The sequence below is a fragment of the Helianthus annuus genome, chromosome 11, assembly GCF_002127325.2.
Source record: "Helianthus annuus cultivar XRQ/B chromosome 11, HanXRQr2.0-SUNRISE, whole genome shotgun sequence".
NCBI lineage: Eukaryota > Viridiplantae > Streptophyta > Magnoliopsida > Asterales > Asteraceae > Helianthus > Helianthus annuus.
Window position 1 is genome coordinate 85,762,965 of NC_035443.2, and position 21,988 is coordinate 85,784,952.

At 35.1% G+C, this 21,988-nt stretch overlaps 1 long non-coding RNA gene across 2 annotated transcripts; it reads right to left on the reverse strand.

The window, feature by feature from the left end:
• Positions 1–6,673: 6,673 nt before the first annotated feature.
• Positions 6,674–21,415, reverse strand: LOC110889581. Of its 2 annotated transcripts, none has more exons than XR_004871652.1 (4): positions 21,145–21,415; positions 8,026–8,220; positions 7,299–7,450; positions 6,674–7,157 (listed from the first exon to the last, which is right to left on the reverse strand). It is a non-coding gene; the product is annotated as an uncharacterized LOC110889581 (long non-coding RNA). The 2 variants fall into 2 exon arrangements; XR_002563677.2 differs by having other exon boundaries at positions 6,676–7,170.
• Between the last annotated feature and the right edge of the window lie 573 nt (positions 21,416–21,988).

A 21,988-nucleotide genomic window follows, 5' to 3' on the forward strand; every position in this document is an offset into this window, starting at 1 on the left:
TAGGTTTCCAATATTGTTTAGACCAGTTGTTAGCATAATTACCAAACGCCTTAAATCTGTTTTCTGAAAAATGATTTTGCTGATTTTTATGTCTACGTTTGGCGGCATTCCAATCTTGATCAGAAGGCCTGACCCTACGATGGTCGTTCTTCATTGTCTTAGACCTATCAGTCTTCATTGACTTAGAAGGACCAAATCGATTTGGTTTGACTTTCTGATGTTGTGCGTGTTGAGTTTTAGACTGCACAGAGGAAGACAACGAAACACAGTTTCTGGCAATGTGCCCGGCTATCCCACAATTGAAACAAATCTGTCGTTTCACTGTGGAAGAGTTTTGATGATTCACAGTGGCTGTGGGTCTTTTGGGTCTTGAAGATGGAGCTTACTTGTTCTGTTTTGATTGACTTGCTTGTGCCTTCCCTGAGCTTGTAGATGCCTGAGGATCAGAACTAGCACTGGCACAAGCATGAGAATCTGAAAAAGTAGAGTTTTCATTTTTTACTGTTTCATGAAAATCATTTTGATTAGGTGTTTCAGATGTTGACGTATGATTTTCTTCACAAGTATTTTCTTTCAAACTGTCATTTAAGAAAACTTCTTTCTCATTTTGCAAATCATTTTGAGTTTCAGTCTCGATCGAGGCTGAGACGTCATCAACAAATAATGACTCCTTTCTATCGTTGCCATCCAAAGAAGTTCCATCAGATTCATCAGTAGAAATGTCTACTGAATTTGATTCACACGAAAAATCAGTGTGTGATTGGTTTTCTTGTGAAGCATTTTCAGTGGTTTCACTGAAAGTGTCCTGAGGAACATCGTTGGTCACACTATTTTCACCTTGAGAATCAGAAACATTAGAATCACAATTTTCAGCAGTTGCAAAACATTCATCATCACACGCATTTTTAAAAGGTTCATCACAAGCATTCACTGTTTTGCCCAAAACATCAGGCCCAAAAGAAGACGAAACATAACTATGAAATGAGTTCAAAAACGCTTGTCCAAACACACAACCAGAATTAGTATTATCAAAAGAAGTTTTAGAAGAATCAGATTCTAAAACTTGTTCACTTCCAAACACATCTCCCCATATCACTTCAGGTACTTTATCTGCACATGACGAAGAACTGTTAGGATCAAAGGTACCCTTTGACACAAAACACGTCTCTGGTTTTACCTGCTCTTCAGCAAATTTGCCATTGATTGAGGACTTACTATTTTTGGAACTTTCAACATTTACCGAGGGCTTATTATTTTTGGGTCCGTATGTCATTTTACTTTCATTCAGCATCTCCTCCTCGGTCATAGGCAAGTAAGTATAATTGTTATTGTACGGAGGAGGAGCCTGATTGTAACCCAATCCCGACCCTTTCTTTTTAGAATAAGCCAATTGTTGATCACAGAGATTTTTGACTAATTTACTGGAGGAATCGAATTTTTTAATGTTTAACTGATTAATTTGGTATTTATCCCTAACATTCTCCAGTTCCTTAGTCACCTCACACAGTTTTTCTTTAACCATGATGAGTTGGGCCGTGGCTACACTAACATCGTCTTTGAGTTGGACGATATCCTTACGCTGAGCTTCGATTTTCTCTTTGAAAAGTTTTTCATTTTTCGTTAAAGTGAAATTTTTGCGTTTAATTTCATTATAGTCTTCGATTAGCTCAGCGTTATGGATTCTATAGGCCTCAACTCGTTCCCTACATTCAGAAGTGCAGAAAACAGAAATTACCTCTTCTTTAGTGAGACCCTTGACAGGTGCTGACAGGATTTGAGTCATGAAGGCGAAGTTTTCAGATGACGACTCCTCCTCCTGTGCAACCTTCACATCATCATTCACCGAATCGTTGCTGGCCATGAAAGCGATATTGCTTGAGTTGGCTTGATTTTCAGGAGCTGAGATGTTTAGTCTTTCGATCTCTGAACTCCAGTCAAAAGGCGAATCAGGCTGAACCACCAAAGCTTGGGCCAATCCCATTGGTTGTGGGCTTCCGCTGTTGACATTATCAGCAGGCACACCAGTTGTAGTCACAAGGGCTCTTTCTCGATTGGGCGTAACAGGAGCAGCAGGCTGAGCTGGAGTTTGTTCACCATTCACCTTGGGTTTCGTGCAATTTCTAGCTAAATGACCCTGTTCATGACAATTATAGCAACGAAACTCAAATGGCATCTTTGCGGGGCCCGAGAACGTAAGACCTTGCCATTTGTTTTTCCCTGTCTTCCTCACAAAGTTTTTAGCTCTAAAAGCCGCCATAGCCATCTGCCACGTGATATCCATTTCTTCCACATCTTCTGGATGAATTTGATCCAAATCATCCATGGAAAACTTAGGAGGACCAAGGTTTCCCGCAGTAAAGGCATTCAAGCAATTTATGACTGAAGCTGCAATTTCAAGATTTTCTTTTGACTGTTTTGAGAAGAAGGCAACCATTTCATTGCTCGCAACAGAGGCAGAAGGTGCAGCAGAAGCCTTTCCAGCACTAGTAGGGGAAGCCTGAGTAGATGACCCTGAGTTGTAGACATTTGCTGAAGTGCGAGCAGGTTTAGCAGCTGTAGCATTGCGAAACATTTGGAATCCTCCTTGAGACAGAAGAGCTGTGTTACTGTCACTGGATGTGGTGGGAGCTATTGAGAATCCGGCAGCCAGCATGCTGTTCTTGTAGTTAGTCTCTCTCTGCTTATCATCCAATTCACAAGCTTTGATATGCGAGATCATCTCAGACAGGGTGCATCTTGCAAGATCTTTGGTTTTCTTGATCATAGCAACATGATGATCCCAACTCTTGGGCAATGCATTGAGAAGTTGTCTGTTGGTGGATGCGTTTGTGGTATGAATTTCTTCCATTTGCATTTGAGTCACCAGCTTGACAAACCTTTGGATCTGATTATCTACTGTTTCACCATAAATATGGTTGAAATTGTTGAAGTTTTGTTGCAGCAAGTTCCTTCGACTCTCTTTCATATCTTCATTACCTTCATACACTTCTACCAGAGAATCCCACAGTTCCTTGGCTGATTTGCAGGTGCGAAAGCCCATAGCAATATTAGGACCCAAACCCATGGTCAGATAGGAAAGAGCTCTATCATCTTCTTCAACAATGAGCAGATCATCTTCAGTGTATTGATCTCGAGGCTTCTTTATTTTAACATCAGGTTCTGTAGGGCTTTCCATCATAATCTCCCTAGGTCCTCTCAAGATGCTGCGCCATAGCTTGTAATCTTTAACTTTCAGATGTTGTTCAAAGCACCACTTCCACTCGGGAAAGTCATTGGCATCAGTTAATCTCGGAATACGTGTTGTGGTTCCTAGCTTTGAATCCAGTTCTTGTTGTTGAGTTAGGGCAGACAATTCACTGTTGTTGGTTGACATGGTTAATTAATCAGTTAATTAATTAATTTTATTAAGTCCAAAATCAACAGTCCAAACGTCCGTAACACAATGTCGTTGCGAGTCGAAACGTGGTTGCGAGTCAATTTTCTGATGGTTGCGAGTCGTAACTGGAATGGTTGCGAGTCGTAACTAAAATGGTTGCGAGTCGTAACTAAAATGGTTGCGAGTCGTAACAAAACCGAATGAGCCGAAACCACGGTTGCGAGTGGAGACCAATTCCTTGGTTGCGAGTCGTAACTAAGGCAGGATGAACCGAAACCAGCAGAGGTTGCGAGTCGTAACTGAAACGTGATGAGCCGCAACTGGGTGATTGCGAGTCGTAACCTGCAAAACAATAAGTGATAAGAACTGTTTACTCGCAATCCCGACTTTTCAGCAATTTCCAAAATTCAAAGATATTGTAATCTTTGAATCTGTTGCACCGAATTCCCGAAAAATCAGCAAACACCAATACTGAAAACAACAAACCAAAATCAGTGATTTTTCCAATGAGTTTGTCAAGAACAGTCGATAAAAAATCTGCAAGCACACTCAACAAAACCGGATCAGTAATATATGCAATTTCTTGAATCCGATTGATATCAAAACCGAGCCCTTGAATGGCTTCAATGGCTCTGATACCAATTGTAAAACCCGTGAGGATCTATCAATGATATCAATCTGAACTTATGTAAGTGCGGAATTCAAACACAAGTCGATTCAAGAACGAATATAAGATCAAATAAGAAACAATAGATAACAAACACAAACCGAAACTTGCATTCAACTTGATTGATGACTGATACAAGATTTCGACTGGAACCTTGTTCCTTTGCTTGTGTCGCCTGCCTTCTACTCGTAACCAACAACCCCTAATCAAGTGATTAGGGGTGTTTATATACTAAACACATTAGGGCCGATACCACCTAAGCCCATGCGACACCTATTCTAGCCCAAACCACATTGATAAACCCAAAACATAATAAACTAATTACATGATCAATCCCTATATATTGTTAACCTACATGAATAAACCTTCAGGTTCCAACACTGTTACATGCCTTGCAGGTCGTTAGATACATGGAGCTTGCACAGGGAGGAGCAGGTCGTTGTGGAGCATGGATCGTGAATGCTTAATTAAACACTTATGACTTTTCATACATTATTATTTATGTTGGGTTTACTTACATGCTTCCGCTACTTAAACAATGTTTGGTTTTGAACATCAATCATGTCGTGATGAATTACATTATCTACTTTTATTATTAAATGTTGTGTTCGATATGATTGGTGGCTTGATCCTGGTCAGTCATGCTCCCAAGCGGTGATACTCCGCATGTGGATTTTGGGGGTGTGACAATTTTCACCCTGTGGGTGGTCTCAGTCATCGGTGGTTGGTTCGAGTTGTTGACCCTTGTGTGTATAAGCAGACAATGCCATCGTTTCTGAACACTCAATCTCCTGTGATACCACCTCAACATCAACCGCAACAACATCTACAAATTTAGATCAACAGGAGTTGCAATTCATACGTTTTGAGATTAAAGGCAATATACATTTATATGTGTTTCGAAGGTTACACTCACATGATTCATTATAATATCCTTAAAGTGTTTTTCATAGTTTACTTTTACATGCTTCATTATTCTCTCATCAAGTAAATCACATTTATTTACAATCATACCTTAATAATGCACATGTGCATTATTTTGCCAATACACCAGAATCCATGTTTAATTATCAACCCTTTTCTTTTTTATCATTAAACATTAAACAAACAATTGGTTTATTACATAAGTTACTTATATTTTCATACATCATGTAATCCTGCACATGTGCATTATGTTGACAACCATCTGTAATCATCAAAAAATAAACTGTTAACCAACAGTACATAATTATGCACATGTGCATCACATTATTAACACCCAATAATCATCACTAATAAAAATTAAACAAATAACTGTTATTTCTTACATTCATTACTTTTATTTTCATATATTACATAATCATGTACATGTGCATTATATTGATAACAATCCATGATCATCACAAATAAACTGTAAACCATCAGTACATAATGTTATGCACATGTGCATCACATTACCAACGCCCCGTAATCATCACCGAATAAATGTTGAACACGTGCGTACACACGCCATATACCTTATTAATTAGAATGTTATATGTTTTACTTTTTATGTATACATGAACAATTACAAGTGTTGTACATTCTACACGACAGGAACAATTGCAAATATTGTACATTCTACACCTAATGGCACGCTATATTGGATACCCTATGTTGAATCTGAACACAACCATATGGTCATCAGTATCAAACTCAAACGTCGCCGTTACAGTTGGTCTTGCCAACTTCTTGTTCTTTACCGCACGCACTCGGTCACCTCCTTTTTTTATGTTTCATCACGTAACCTCCTTTTTTTTGAGGTTTCATCACGAGTTCGCTTAATTGCCCGCCTTTTTTGTGTTTATTTCTTCTTGCGCACCTGCATGATATATTTAATGTGTTTACATAAGTGATATCATTTAACATGAATTTAATAAGGGATGCACATGTGCATAAACTCCCATCTGGATCATCAAACATTAATCAACCTTTTTTACCTTTTTGTTTAACCGTCGTGTAATCATACTCCATTCCATCCGGCATTTTAATTGACCTTTCACCCCTTGGTTTCAAAAAAAAAAGACGCTTTCTTCAATTTTTTTCCATTGTTGATCTACAATAATAAACAAAATAAAATAAAATAAAAAGTAGGATCAATAAACATAACTTACCAATGAATATGTGGATTAACTTTAACTTTATTATCACTATATACATTATGCACATGTGCATCAACATAAACGACCTTATTAACATCATCTGGCAAATTATGCACATGTGCATAGTGCATAATTATGCACATGTACATCAGCATGAATGACCTTAATAACCCATTCTGTCAAAGTTTGCAGATGTACATAACTATGCACATTTTCATCTTTCTTTGTTTCGTCCTTTTTTTCCTTTCGTTTTCTCTTTCCGTTGACAGTTCAAAACAACCCCACTGTTCTTTAACCCCAACAACCCACTAATTACATCCTCGTCCACCTTTATGTTACCAGCATCCAATTTAATGACCATCTCTTTCCCTCTAAACTTATCCACCACAAAATGTGACAATTTTGATGGTAAGCTGTCCATTTTAAGATTCAAAATACTACCAAACCCCATTTTTTAACTACAACCTTCTGTTTTTTAGACATTGCGTCCAACCCCATCAACATTTGATGTAGCAACAAACGTGTCCGTATAGATCTCCAGTTGACAGCTCTAACAATTTTTTTACATTCTGTCCCTTTAACAATTTCTTTACTCTCTGTCTTTTTTGTGATTAATTTAACTATTTGTGATGTTGATTTTTTTGCTAGTTTCTTAACTCTTTTTGATGATATCCCTTCTTTCATTGAACCTGTTTATCTACACATTATATGCACATGTGCAAACACAATAACACATGTTATGAGATGTTCTTAGATACTAATGCACATGTGCATCTTAAAGTTTATTTATAAAATTTTAAATAACACATAACATCAACAACAGTGTTATCTGCCTTATTGACATCCTTGTCACTATTGGCTTTTAATGTTGATAACCTTCTATTCTTTGTCGTGCAAACTTCAACAAAACCTTCATTTGTTGTTTCCACTTGTTTCCGCTTGCTAATCCTCATATTAATGTCCTTGTGCACATCCTTCCTCGCTTTTTTCACATCTTCATTTATAAACTTAACATGTTTATACAAAGTATACTATCAATAAAAAAACATTAATATAATGAAGCACATGTGCATAAAAACATATTTAATTACTGATCAATCAAAATAAGAATTATAAATAATCAACAGAATATAACCTTTTTGTTTATTATTCATATTCTCTTTCGTTGCGCCTGCGTCTGCGTCTGTGTCTGCGTCTAGCATTTTTGACGATTCTCCATCTTTTGATTTTAATACAAATGTGACTTTCTTCAAAAAAAAATTTCCGATTTTTTTTTCAATTGCTGATCTACAATTAACATGTTCAAAAACGTTAAATACCTTAATAACTGTTAAATATATCAATAACATAATATGCCAAATTATGCGCGTGTGCATAATAACATATTTTGTAAATCTATGCACATGTGCATATATGTATATATCACACAACAACATCTTATTAACATAATTTAACATGAAATGCGCATGTGCATAACCATACATTACATCAAAATAAAACTAAAATACATTATTCACATGTTATTGCAAACTATGCACATGTGCATATTGACTTATTATTACAATTTATGCACATGTGCATATATAATACCAAACATTACCTTAATAACATATTCCGATAAACTTATGATGTTATTATACTGTCATATTGACTATTCCGATGGTTATTCCTTAATATACTGTCATATTGACTATTATTGTAATCACGTTTCCCTAATTAGCCCTAATTGCGAACGGATTATAAATCTACATTGTTTACAATCACGTTGCCCTAATTACGAATGTAAGAAAAAAAGTATGATACGTGATTATGTTCGTAACAAAGTTTATACGACTAATTTTGTAAAAAAATTGGGAACTAACCTCGATTATATGACGAAATCTGAAATATATGCTTGTAAAATCTCAAATCTCCGATAAAATGTCAATCCAAATGCTTCGATATGGTGAATCGATTGTAATCGACGAACTGGTGATGGTGAAATGTTGAGAGATTCGTATGTAATCAGAATGAAATGCAGATAGATGGAGTGGAGAGATGGAGAGAATGTGTAGAGCCTGTGGATAGTTCGGACGTGAAAGGCTTTATTGATTATAATTGAATATATGATTGAAGTCTGACATCAGGTGCTTGTTTTAAAAATTGTTTGGATATTTAGAAAATTGCCCCATGTTCACATTGGTTCTCGCGGTTCTCGAAATAAAGGTGGTTCTCGCATGAACCCTACCCTATATATATATATATACCCTATATATATAGGGTAGGGTTCATGCGAGAACCAATGTGAACACAACCTAAAATAACTAAAAAAACCTAACCCCCCCCCCCAAAAAAAAAAAAAAAAAAAACTAACCCCGCAAGCTAAATACTAAAAACTAAAACCCCCCAAAAAACCTAAAAAAGTTAAAAAAAACTAACCCCCCCCCCCTATCCCACCCCCGAAAAACCTAACCCCCCCCCCCCTAAGCTAAAATGCTAAAAACTAAACCCCCAAAAAACCTAAAAAATCTAAAAAAAATAAAATAAAATCTAATTTTTTTTAATATTTTTTATGTTAAAATCGCTACTTTATTAGCCAATTTTTTTTTTAAATTTTTAAATTTTTTTGCTACTAAAAGTAGCGATTTTTTTTATAAAAAATATAAAAAAAAAATTTGTGTGTTTTTAGCTATTTTTAGGCATTTTTGGTTGTGTTCACATTGGTTCTCGCGGTTCTCCCAATAAAGGGTGGTTCCTAACGGATCTTTGTCCTATATATATATATAGTGAGAGAGAGAGAGAGAGAGAGGATCCTGTAAAAAATGCCTAAAGTGTGAGAAGGGTAAAAAAAAATCTCAGCCATTAGATCTTTTGATCTAATGGTTGAGATCAATAGGGACCAAATTGTAAAATATTTTCATTAATTTAGACTGATTTGAAATATCTACGGGCAATATAGTCTTTTAAACCCACTAGAAATTAGGTAATGCACATGTAACTTCCCCCGTCTTTTTTAAACGTCAATAACTTTTTATACGTAACTTTTAAAAAAAATTACACTATAATAACGAGCGTTTTTTTATTTTTAATATAAGTAGCATATTGCTATACTTATATAGAGAAAAAAATATGTTTTGATCATATGTGAGAAATGACTGATTATGCTCTGGACTATCGAAACAAACTGATGACCAGACCAATTATAGTTTGTACCAACGGTTTCCTCAATTGCCAATCTCGGTTCTCGGTCTCGGGCCATACCAATACAAATCAGTGCATAACTGCCCAATTAAGTATGACCCATCAGTAAATTATTGTGGACATATAGTTTTGGGCCAAACTGTGTTGCTTCTTGTTGGCCCGTATATAAACTGAAACAGGCCAGTTGGATAAGCTCATAAGCATAGGGTTGTAAAATTTTCATAAGAAATAGGTTGTATTTAGTCAATATTGACTATTGGGCTAACCTTTGTTTTCTCCTCAATAGTATTTGCTCTTTAAGAATATTGGTATTTTGGGCTTAATGGTCATACACTTTTAATTTATACATGTCATCTAAGTTTGATATTGGTAACTGAAGTATTTTACAACTAAAAGGTATAAGATACGAGAGCATTTACATCTTATCCGTCAGCTTCATCTTTATAATTACACTAAAAAAAACTACATTTCTCTTTCATTTTCAATTAAATAATACATTTTTATACATTTTATCATTACATTTCCTCTCATCTACTCACAACCACTTTCTAAAAATATTAAAAGATTTATAGGGGTGAATAATGTTTTTTATATTTACAGTTAAAAAAGTAACATTTTCTTTTTCATTCACTCACAACTCCTTAATAACCATTATCTATAATATGAAAGACCCTCTCACGGAATTTAATGGACGAGATGTGAATGCCCTTACATATTTATTCTAGAAAATTTAATGCTCACTGTCAAAGAAAGAAAAAAAAGATGTTTGAGGTTTGAGCCCACTGCAGCCAAAGAGCAGAAACATTTTCGGTCCAACCAACTACACATTTATTGGTTACCATTTACGGCCCCCTTGGGTTAATCAATGATCCAGTTGACGGGCTAGAATTTTGGGGTTCACGGTCTAAGACTATGGGGTATGGGGCGTGGGTTGGGGAAAAACGTCTAAGTCACCATCCCGGGTGGGCTTGGATTGGGGCATGGCCCAAGGGGCGGGAGTTTGAAGCCGGGCGTAGGGCGGGTCTAGCAAGGTGACATGGCGGGCTCTCAATGACCAAACCAAACTAGCCGTTGGCCAACGGCTATGTTAAATATATATATATATATATATATATATTTTACTGTAAATATCACACTTCAATTCCTATTTTTACCACATTCAACCACAATACACTCCACATCTTCTATAATCATCTTCAATTCTCCTTCTACAAAACGAAAAAATGCATCCTCATAATCGTGGTTATGACCCGAACAACCCATTTGCATTCCAAGAAAATAATCCTAGCCCACCACCCAATCGTCCAATGCCTCGTCCATTTTTAATACACTTCCCTGTGCCCCTTGAAGCGAGTTATGCATCGTATATCGGGAATCGTTTGTTTACTAACTTCCCACACACCGACGATTCTATACCTAGCCCGTTTCCACAAACGCCCATCAACCTTTCACCAACCTCCATCAACAATCTCTACATCCAACTTTAGGTATTCTTAAATATTTTGTAGCCCTTATTTTAATATTTATGGTTATTTTTTATATAACTTTGTAATATATTAAATTTTGTTTTTATTAAATAGGAATTCTCAACATCGAACCCATTTGTGGGAAGCGGTTAGTAAAGCATTCCATGAAGAAATGGGAAGGGAGGCTTATCGTGAAAACGATAGCTTATCCTCGGAGTGGAGCGAGATAAGCGGCCAACTTACAAAATTTAGTGGTTTTTTAAATAAAGCAAAGCAAAACCCAAAAAGTGGTGAAACCGAAGCCGACATTGTGACAAATGCATTGGTTACATTCAAAACAAATGTGGGGAGCGACTTCAGTTTCATGCATTGTTGGGAGATTTGTAAGTTCCATCCAAAGTGGGCGAATATCCCCAGTGGTAGCGAAACGAACACGTCTTCCAAAAGGTCAAGGGCCTCATCCCAAGCCCAATCTGATGCACGAGATCAAGAGTTTGAGGACCTTTTGGATGATTTGTCAAACCGGCCTGAATATGGAAGAGATGCCGCAAAAAAGCGCGCTCAAAAATCAAGATCGGGTACGGCATCGCCTTCAGCTGGGAGTTTGGGCTCACGTAGGGGAATATACAGCGATCAGTTGGATGACATTGCATGCAAGTTAGATACATTCAACGTATTCCAACAACAAAGGGCCGAAATTCGAAAAAGCAAAGATGCTAGAGATGCCCTGAAACAAAAACGGGATGATTTGAAATTTCTATCTCAACCCATTGATCACATAGAGGGTGACGAGTTGCAACTAATCTTGAAGATGAGAGAAGAGATAAAGAACAAATATAAGCGTTAGAAATTTTTTTTATGTAATTTTCTGTATTTAAAAATATTAAAAAAATTAAATTTGTTGTTTTAAAAAATATTCAAATATTCAGTTTGGGTTTGGCCCACCCAACCCAGCGAAGCCCACCCAACCCACGCCCCAAACCCCCGCCCCACCATACCATCTTCAATGTGGGTAAGTCCAGCGAAGCCCCCCAAGCCACGTGTCAACCCATGCCCCAAACTCTCACCCCACCATACCCCAGAGTCTAATCCCCGTTTCTAATCGTCCATACGTCTTCTCGAAAAAAATAAGGATATGGAAGGAAAGAAATTAAAGAAAAAAAAAAGGAAATAACTAACTTATTCTTCTTTTTTGTTGGAAAAAGCAAGAAAAAGTAAATAAAATTAAAATACACGTTTTAATATTTTGTAGAGTTATATGGAAGAAAAACTAGTAAATATTTTATAGAGTTACATGGTTTTAATATTTTGTAGAGTTACATGGAAGAAAAACTAGTAAATATTTTATAGAGTTACATGGAAGAGAAACTAGTAAGTTTTATACTTCTATTTTTTAGTTGAAAGCTTAACTATTTCTACAATGTCATTTATATATATAATTGATAATTGATAATTTTAAAGTTATAATTACTATAATTTAAATCTAATCCCAACCGGGTTTTATCACAGTGGGACTTTAGGCGATCAGTTTTTCCCTAGAACTAGAGATGGTGTACTTGAGCTACACAGCGCTGCCTACGATTACGGGCATATGGGGTCGCTTTTTGTTATTGGATTACCCCAAGTAGCCGGACTTTTATTCGTTGGTCGTTAAAACAAAACTATAATTCTATCATTTATAAAAAGTCAGAAACTTTTTCGTTCAATTCCCTTTCTTTTCCTCCACAAAAGCATTAGGGAACTTTTATAAAGAAAATTTTAAAAACCTCTCATATGTTTCTCTCCTTTAAAAACTTACAACACAAAATATTTTATGTTTCTTTCTTTTTCCTTTCTAAAAAAAACCTTTAAAAAAGGACTTCTTTTCCCTTCTTTACCTATCTTTTGTCTAGAGAAAGCCCTAGAACATCTACAGTTAAAGAATACTTAAGTTAAAAGTAAGTTCATCTTATATTATGTAAATAGCACAAATCATTATTTGGTGAAACTATTAACCAACATGGTAAATTTAATTGAAAATATATAAAAAGTATATATATTGTAGATGTTAAGTTTTGGATTCATCTTTTAGATTATTCAAGAGTCTTGTTGTTGATCAAAATGGATCACTACAAGATTTGATGGTCCTTACTTCTGATATGCCATTTTTATTTAATATGCCATTTTGTAAGACACAAACACTCATGGTCCACACAAAAGTTGGCAGACCTTTTACAAAACAAGAATCTAAAGCACAAACACAAACAAAAGCTAAAGTTCAATCAAAGTCACTTTGGTTTCTTTTTTCTTTTTTTTTTCTTTTATCACCAAAGTTGCTTTCTTTGAATCTTTATCAACACAAAGCTTCTTTCACGACATTTGGATCAGAGTATCAAATGCTAAACAACAAATATTGTCAAAGGAGAAAAAGAAAAGATTTGGTTAGTTTAGTCAATTTTGATTAATTTATAGATGAATGGATTTATTTTTTGATTTAGTATAAGGGAAATAGAAGAGTTAATATATAATAAAAACAGCTAAAAAGTAAGTACAGTGTGTTCATAATCCTTTTAAATTAATTAATTACTCAAAATGTATATTTTATTATTGTGATAAAGTTAAAGTAGTTATTTGTAAATATATATTTTTCATTTTGGTATTGTAAGCTATAACGAGTGCAAGTATCGTGACGAACCGATACCAATATCACGATGCCGATATCGGTACCAATATCGAGTATTATTGAAACATGCACGTTTTTATATCCTTTTATGCATATCACAACTTCATTCGTTTTTATGTTTTTGGGTCAATGCAAAACATGTGTGTCAATATCTTTTTTGGCAAAGGCGCAACTTTCAAGGGGCCGGGGGCGCCCGACCTCCCAAACTTTTCGCTCAGTAGTGTTATGTATGTACGTTTCGTATAGAATTTTTTAGGTATATACATTTTCGACCCTCCGGATTTATAAATTTTTTTTTACTTATATAAGAATTTTTAGGTTCGGAGACTTCCGACCCTCCGGTGGAAAATTTCAAGCTTCGCCACTACTTTTTGGCATGTCACAACTTTGTTTTTTTTTTTCATTGTTATACCGAGTTCCAATATGATACAGGTATCATAAAAAACCGAACTGATACCGACTAAAACCAAATTCCTACATCATGCGGAAGATTCCCTCTAGTAAATTATTAAATTCATTTTTCACTCTAGATCCTTTTTGACTAGGTATTGACCCCCTCATGTTCTAAGTTAAAACTAAGCTTGGTACAAAATGGATTCTAGCCTAACTAGTTTCGGATTAAACAAAACCTTCAAAGTGAAAGATTTTTTTACCAAAGAACTCGTCATATTTATATCCATATTCAGGGGCGGACCCACATTGGTGCCATCGGGGTCCCCGGACCCCAATCTTTTTAAAAAAATAGTAGATTCGGTATATTAAATTGTATATGGACCCCATAAATACAATTAGGTGGATACCATAGAATTAAAAAGAAAGCTGGTGTAGTGGTAAATCTCCCTCTTTTCCACCAAGAGGTCATGGGTTCAATTCTTGGTAAGCTCATTTTTCTTATTTTTTTTAAAAAACTAGTTCAAACCTCACTTTAACTCAACCCGAACAAGGACCGACCAAAAAATGGACCCCATTGAAATAAAAAGTCCATATTCAGTCTCGCTTTGTGATTGTAAACTACAGTTTTCATTTTGCATTTAGTCAACTACAATGGGATTTTTTTTAGAATGTAAAAATATGTCAAACCGATTTTATAATGTAAAAATATGTCAAACCTATCAATAGCGGTAAACATGTATTATCAAAAATAAAGTAACAAAAAGAAATGATAATAATAATAAAAGAATTGAGTCTTAAATGAGAAATGAAGAAAGTCTTTTTTTTTTTTTTTTAATTTTTTCTATCTACTTAAGGATGATGCAAAATAAATCGTGTATATACTCTAGTAGGGTAATATGTGTAATTACTCTAGAGTGATTATAATGACTCTCAAGTGATTACATAATTATTCTGTTAGTGTAACTACAAGCATTTTTTTTAGATTTTAAGACTAAAATTACGTGCTTGACAAGATTAAAAAAATGTATAATACCATTTATACAATAACCTTACTATAAGAATTTACAGTACGCTAAAAAATTTATTGATAAATTTAAGATGAGTCTTGAAAAATTCCTTAAACTAGGTATTAAGTTATGAATATTTTATCGTCATCAGTTTTTAATGTTCCATAAACATTGTTTTCATTGTTTTTTTTAATGGCCAACATAATAATCCTAAAGACTCTCGGGACACCCACTGGATCAAACGGAGTACTCTGAGAGTAATCCGAGTCCACCACCAATTCGGGGGAAAACCCGATAACCCACCCGCGCGTAGGCACGACGTTGAAATTACTCGTAAAACCCGTTTGGCTCAATGATCGAACCCAGGTTTCCCTGGGTTTTCTATCATTACCCACCAGTACCTCACTCTGCAGTGCACCAAGTAAAAGTTGAACTTGTATCTCACTTAGATCTAGAGATTATTAAATTAATGTTTTTTTAATCCTAATTTGTGATGTTGTGGGTGGCGTTTGGCCGAATTTGTTGCTAGGGTGGGGAAGAAGATAAATTAAATGTGGTTTTTGATATGAAATAAGAAAAAATGAGAAGTGTATCTTTCATTTACCAATCACACATATATATATACAATGATTAGTCAAAATGTAACTGAACATTAATGTAGTCAAAGTGTAACTTAAGGGGGGAATTAGGAGGAGAATTAAGAGGATAATAAAGAGTGATTATATCTGTATTTATAACACTCCCCCTCAGATATATATTATTATTTATTATACACAGTTAATAACATACTTCAGGATGATATTAAATAGATACTTCAGGACCTATAAACTGATACTACTGGATCAGTTGTACTGCCTCATTAAAAACCTTACTAAGAAAACCCAATGGGACAAAACTTAGTTAAGGGAAAAAGAGTACAGTGTGTATAATTCTCCCCCCGAATTCAACAAACATCTTTCAATCTACGGAGACCGATCTTGTGTGATAGTTGCTCGAAACTGTTTCTTGGTAAAGATTTTGTAAATAGGTCAGCTAAATTTTCACTTGACTTGATTTGGCAAACATCAATTTCCCCTTCTTTCTGCAAGTCATATGTTGAGAAGAATTTTGGTGAAATGTGCTTTGTTCGATCACCCTTGATGTAACCTTCTTTGATCTGAGCTATGCAAGCAGCATTGTCTTCATAAATAATCGTCGGCTCCTTCTTGATCTGTTCTAATCCACATGCTTCTTGTATGTGAGTAATCATTGATCTCAACCACACGCATTCTCGACCAGCTTCATATAGTGCAATTAGTTCGGCATGATTTGATGACGTTGCTGTAAGTGTTTGCTTAGTTGACTTCCAAGAAATTGCTGTGCCACCATATGTGAATACATAACCTGTTTGAGATTTTGCTTTATGTGGATCTGATAGATATCCAGCATCAGCATACCCAACAAGCTGGGACTTTTGATCTTTCTGGTAGAAAAGACCTAAGTCTTGTGTCCCGCAAATATATCGGAATATGTGTTTTATTCCATTCCAGTGTCTACGTGTTGGGTTTGAACTGTATCTCGCTAGTACATGCACCGAGAATGCAATATCAGGTCTCGTGTTATTTGCAAGATACATAAGAGCACCGATCGCACTTAAGTACGGTACTTCTGGACCAAGTACTTCTTCGCCTTCTTCTTGAGGGCGGTAAGGATCCTTTTGAGGATCTAGCGGTCGGACAACCATGGGTATGCTAAACGGATGAGCTTTGTCCATATTAAAACGTACTAACATCTTCTGGATGTAGTTTGACTGATGTATGAATGTACCGTTGCGCAAATTCTCGAACTGCAGGCCGAGACATAATTTTGTTGTGCCAAGGTCTTTCATCTCAAATTCTCTCTTTAATATATTAGCAGTTTTTTCTATCTCTTCAGGAGCTCCGATGATGTTTATATCATCCACGTAGACTGCTATTATAGTGAATTTTGAGAGTGATCTTTTTATAAAAACACATGGACTGATTACATCAGACTTGTATCCTTCTTTTTCGAGATATTCACTAAGCCGATTGTACCACATACGACCAGATTGTTTAAGACCATATAAAGATCTTTTTAGCTTTATAGCACACATGTCTCGAGGTACTGATTTTAATGCTTCGGGCATTTTTAATCCTTTAGGGATTTTCATGTAGATGTCATTTTCTAGTTTACCGTACAAGTATGCAGTGACGACATCCATAAGTCTCATTTGAAGTCCTTCTGAGATTGCAAGGCCAATTAGAAATCTAAGGGTTATCGCATCCACTACAGGGGAATACGTTTCCTCATAATCAACTCCTGGGATTTGGGAAAACCCTTGTGCTACAAGACGTGCCTTGTATCGTACAATCTCATTCCTTTCATTTCTTTTTATAGCAAACACCCATTTATAACCTACTGGTTTGACGTCTATGGGTGTTCGGACTACAGGTCCGAAAACATTTCGCTTTTCAAGCGAATCTAACTCAGCCTTTATGGCCTCTTGCCATTTTGGCCAATCAACTCTGTACATGCACTCTTCTAGAGTTTTAGGTACATAATCATTTTCATTGATTACATCCGTTGCTATAGCATATGCAAATATATCATTAACACGTGTTTCATTTCGGTTCCATATTGTACTATTTTGTACATAATTGATAGAGATCTCGTTTTCGTTTGGTACCAGTGTGTCTTCTGGATTTTCATTTTCCTCTGGAGTTATATTTGTCTCTTCTGGGACATTTACCTCTTCTATGGTTTCATTTACTAAATTTTCACCAACTGATTTATTCTGCTCTTTTCGCTTACGTGGGTTTTTATCTTTGGAACCTATTGGTCTCCCACGTTTTCTTTGTATGGTAATCGCTTCTGGGATTACTTCAATTCGAGCAGGTGCATTTGATGCTGGTATATGTGACTTTGTCACCCTATTTATGTCTGTGAATGCATCTGGTAATTCATTTGCGATTCTTTGCAAATGTATAATCTTTTGGACTTCAGATTCGCATTGACCACTTCGAGGGTCAAGATTTGATAATGATGATGCATTCCATGTTAACTCTTGTGTTACCAGTCTTTCTTTAGTCTTATCTCCCCCTAAGACTGGGAATACTATCTCATTAAACTGACAGTCAGCAAAGCGTGCTGTAAACACATCACCCGTTAATGGTTCTAAATATTTAATAATAGACGGGGAGTTAAAACCGATGTAAATGCCCAGTCTTCTTTGTGGTCCCATAATGGTACGTTGTGGTGGCGATATTGGTACATATACCGCACAACCAAATATTTTGAGGTGGGACAGATTTGGTTCTCTTCCGGAGACCAATTGTAATGGGGAGTATTCATGATCGGCAGTTGGTCTTAATCGGATTAGTGCAGCAGCGTGTAAAATAGCATGTCCCCATGCAGAAGATGGCAATTTGCATCTCATCAGGAGAGGTCTAGCGATTATTTGTAATCGTTTAATTAATGATTCAGCTAAACCATTTTGTGTATGAACATGAGCTACTGGATGTTCAACCTTTATCCCAATCGACATACAGTAATCGTTAAAAGCTTGGGATGTGAATTCTCCTGCGTTATCCACTCGTATGGTTTTAATTGGATTTTCAGGGAAATGAGCTCTCAACTGTATGATTTGCGCTAATAGTCGGGCAAACGCTACATTTCGGGTAGCTAAAAGACTCACGTGTGACCATCGCGATGAGGCGTCAATTAAGACTAAGAAATAGCGGAATGGACCACAAGGAGGATGTATTGGCCCACAGATATCCCCTTGGATTCTTTCCAAAAATGAGGGGTTTTCTTGTGTCAACTTAGTTTGTGAGGGTCGAGTAATGAGTTTACCGAGAGAGCATGCTGCACATGATAATTCTTGTGATAACAAGACTTTTAAATTCTTAAGAGGGTGCCCATTTGCACTTTTAATTATTCGCCTCATCATTATGTTACCAGGGTGACCTAGTCGGTCATGCCATATTGTGAATGTATCTTTATCTAGTACCTTATGGTTACTCACCACCATGTATGATTCAATAGGAGTAATATTGGTACAATATAATCCAGAGGATAAAGCTTTTAGCTTTTCTACAATGGTATCTTTGCCATTTTCATTTGAAGTAATTTGTAAGTATTCATTATTATTGGCGGAAGTTGTTTTGAGGTGGTAACCATTTTGTCGAATACTTTTAAAACTAAGTAAATTGCGTCTTGATTTGCTAGAGTATAATGCATCATTTATGATTAGTTTAGTACCCGATGGTAATATGATGCTTGCTCTTCCAGAGCCTTCTATAAGATCACACACACCGGAAATGGTACCCACAAGTGTCTCTGCAGGAGACAACTCAGAGAAAAATTTCTTATGTTTTAGAATAGTGTTGGTGGTACCACTATCTATGAGACATTCATCACCCATGATAGCTTTATTTGAGCTTGTAAACATATTTTTCTGGTAATAATAAAATAAATTAATATAACGAACTACTTGCTTGAGTATGAATAAAAAAAAAACATATTACGCAAATATGAATCAACATCACAAAGATTTTAAATGAAACCATAACAATAGTTCAAACATAAAATACCATAAGATTTCGACATTTTTTATCTACAAAGGAAAAATTCATGCATTTAAAACGAGCCAATGCATAATATATGAGAACTTCAGGTTCATTTTTAGTTAGAACTTCAAGTATCAATGTTTATATATATATATATATATATAAGTGTGAAAGAAATTGAGAACTTCAGTGTTAGCTTTATGGAATCTCGTTTCTTATAAAAATTTCTAATCTACTTGTAAAAAGTTGTAAGATCTTTGTATAATTTCTTGCTTCAAAATAATATATATAATAATAAAATATAAGTTTGCCCATTGGAAAACAAAACCATGCCACTGGTATTTCACAATCCCCAAAGCCCTTTTTTTTTTTTTAATATGTATGGCTCGAGATGCCATAGAAAATTGGGTTTCAATTTCTAATAATGAACTACAAATATTGTTTTGGTTGTATCACAAGATTATATTTAGATAATATATTATTATTATACTAACGACACATATAGTATAAAAGATAGACGTAGAAGATATGAAAATAGACCTCACAAATTATGCATGGACTATTTCAATTATCACTTGTTAGATTGGCCAAATATATATTTTACAGAAATACCTTTTATAATATTCTAATTAGTGTGTATAACATATTGTGTATATCGGTCAAAGTTACTTAAAAAAAACGGTAAAGGTTTATATATATATATATATATAGCCGTAATTTGGGGTATTTACGAATATGACACCATGAGCCATGAGGTATTAAATAACTTTGACCAATATGTGGACCCTAAAACAGAAAGAAGAAAAATCAACCCTTTTTTTACGGCTTTAAATTATTTCCACTAATTAACTGCAATCTTCTATTTCTATTTCACAATCCTCTCCATCCCTATTAAGCAACTGACGAACGAAGTCAGATGAGCGGCGGAACGGTGTTTCGTGAAGAGATTCAACCTCCGGCGATGCAATTAGCAGTGGGCTGGTTGTTATAGAACCAAATACAGAGGAGATCAAAGGAACCTCAACCATTGGTAAAACGTTCCGACCCACCGGATTTCTGGCGACTACATCATCGTCGGCTAGAGTGTTCCGGTTGATCCAGACTCCAAATCGGACTTCATGAACGACGGTTTGTCTCGATTTCGAATCCGAGAAAAAAAACTTCAACGATGTATAAGGTTTTGGTTTGATTTTCTCAAAGGTTTGTTATATTTCTCCACACTGTATATTCGATTGTTAAAGACATTAAGGGATTGTGATATGTTCGATTTCGTGAATAGTGATTTCGTTTCATGATGTTCATGGTGGCAGTTGCCGATGTGAATATTGTCCCTGTTAGTGCATAATGAAAAAAAAACCCTATACTTTGGTTCTAAAGTGCAGTAATAGAATTCTTCGTCTAAAACTCTCCAAGATTTAGATTTAAATAAACCGATGCTAGGTAGGTTTATCCAAATAAAAAAATACCATATGTGTTGTTCCAAAGAATAAAATCTACGATCCAGTTTGAAAAATTTTTTTGTAAAAAGGTCTGTATCCTTTCTGTGAAAAATTAATCACATAGAAATCATATGAGAAAAAAAAACTTTTCTTTGGTACCATATTTAAATTCGCAATATGTGATTTATCTTTGGATACACATATGTATACTGTAATAAAAATAAAACATATTACAGTGTGAGATATTGAGATATGGTGGTGTGTACCAGGATGCGATGAATGATAAATTCCTGTTGAATCTGTCTCTTTGAAGATTGCCAGAAAACTTAGTTGGTTAGAGCTTCGTGCTGATAACGTGATATGAAATAAGAAAAAATGAGAAGTGTATCTTTCATTTACCAATCACACATATATATATACAATGATTAGTCAAAATGTAACTGAACATTAATGTAGTCAAAGTGTAACTTAAGGGGGGAATTAGGAGGAGAATTAAGAGGATAATAAAGAGTGATTATATCTGTATTTATAACAGTTTTCTTTTTTACTTTTGATTATTTATCTTTTTCGTTTATTGTTTATAATTTCTTTTAGGGGTAACTTTGTAGAATAGTAACCAAATTTTAAAAGTGTTTCAATTAGGTCACTCAAGTTTCAAAAGTGTTCCAATCAGGTCACTCAACATTCATTTTTCATTAAAATTAAGGGTTTTTTCATCCATTTTATAAGTAACCATGGTGATGTGGATTTTTGTTTCTTTTTTCCCTTTTATTTGATGCTAACTTTGAGTGATGACGTGAATTGTAACTTGTTTTTTTAATTTTTAATGTAATTAAAGTGTTTTTATTTTTAATAAATATAATTTCATATATTAAAATAATCCGACCCCAACATCTTATTCTTAATTTTTTTCTTGACATAGAGAAAAAAGGACATGACTCGATTTGAATGTTAAGTTATCTAATTGGGACAAAAACGATACAAGTGACCTAATTAGAACACTTTTGAAACTTGGTTACTATTCTGTGACATATTCCTTTTCTTTTATTAGTGTTTTTCAAAAAAGAGTTCAGTTTATTTTATTATAAAATTCCAAAAACGAGTTCAGTT